This window comes from Arachis stenosperma, chromosome 1 (genome assembly GCF_014773155.1).
Source record: "Arachis stenosperma cultivar V10309 chromosome 1, arast.V10309.gnm1.PFL2, whole genome shotgun sequence".
NCBI lineage: Eukaryota > Viridiplantae > Streptophyta > Magnoliopsida > Fabales > Fabaceae > Arachis > Arachis stenosperma.
This window is the reverse complement of record NC_080377.1, coordinates 57,959,528-57,960,727: the sequence shown is the minus strand read 5'-3', so window position 1 is coordinate 57,960,727 and position 1,200 is coordinate 57,959,528. Positions and strand designations below refer to the sequence as shown.

General features: G+C 43.3%; 1 non-coding gene across 1 annotated transcript; it reads left to right on the top strand.

Moving 5' to 3' along the window:
- Positions 1-423: 423 nt before the first annotated feature.
- LOC130949867 (small nucleolar RNA R71) lies at positions 424-527 on the top strand. Its single transcript, XR_009073477.1, has one exon. It is a non-coding gene; the product is annotated as a small nucleolar RNA R71 (small nucleolar RNA).
- The last annotated feature ends 673 nt before the right edge of the window (positions 528-1,200 follow it).

Genomic DNA, 1,200 nt, shown 5'->3' with positions numbered 1-1,200 from the left:
TGGTTTTTCCATCCTGGGTTGTAAGTGTTGGAATGTGGATCATATGATTGTTTTTGTTGGTTTCCCACATAGTTGGCCTCTTCCCAATCACCTCCTTCAATGCTTACTTCCTCTTGATCTTGTGTGTGTATCGCAGCCACTTGCTTTGTGTCTAATTTCCTGGTGAGCTCTGCTAGTTGCTTGGCAAACACCTTGTTTTGGGCTAAAATTGTATCAACATGGTTCAGCTCCATGACTCCCTTAGTGTTGTGTCTCTCTGAAGCATAGTAGTACTCATTCTCAGCCACTATCTCAATCACTTCAATGGCTTCTTCCACAGTTTTTTTCCTGTTCAATGAACCTCCTGATGAATGGTCTACAGCCTTCCTTGATTCATAAGAAAGTCCATCATAGAAAATATGCAATTGCACCCAGTCAGGGAACATGTTTGGTGGGCATTTCCTTGTCAACTCTTTGAACCTCTCCCATGCCTCGTAGAGCGTCTCACCATCTTGTTGTCTAAAAGTCTGAACCTCAGATCGAAGCCTATTGACCTTTTGTGGGGGGTAGAAACGTGCCAGAAACTTGCTCTCCACCTTATCCCAGGTTGTTAGGTTGTCCCTTGGGAATGATTCCAGCCACTTAGCTGCCTTGTCCCTAAGTGAAAATGGAAACAAGAGCAGTTTATAGGCATCTTCCTGGACTCCATTGGATTTCACAGTGTCGCAAATTCTCAGGAATTTTGTGAGATGTTGGTTTGGGTCTTCATTAACACTCTCACCAAATGAACAATGGTTCTCCACCAGTGATATTAACTGTGGTTTGAGTTCAAAATTATTGGCCTGAATGGGTGGTTTCTGAATGCTGCTTCCACAATTCCCAGAGGTTGGGTTTATGTATGAACCAAGAACCCTCCTCTCAGGAATGGCATTGTTTCCATCAGCCCTCTCATGGTTGTGAAATTCTCTATCCATGTTGAGATCTAGAGCTTCCTCAAAGTTGTCCTCAGATTCTCCTTCAGATTCTTCTTCTCCCAGTACTCTCTTCCCTCTTGCTTCCCTTCTAAGTCTATGAAGGGTCCTCTCTGGTTCGGTATATGGAGGAGTTGATATCTCTCCTCTCCTACCTGTCATACAAGAACACACCACAAGCAACAAACAAGTGGAATACTCTTGGTTAATGGAAGTGTATGGTTAGAGCAGTTGAGGAATTAATTCAAAT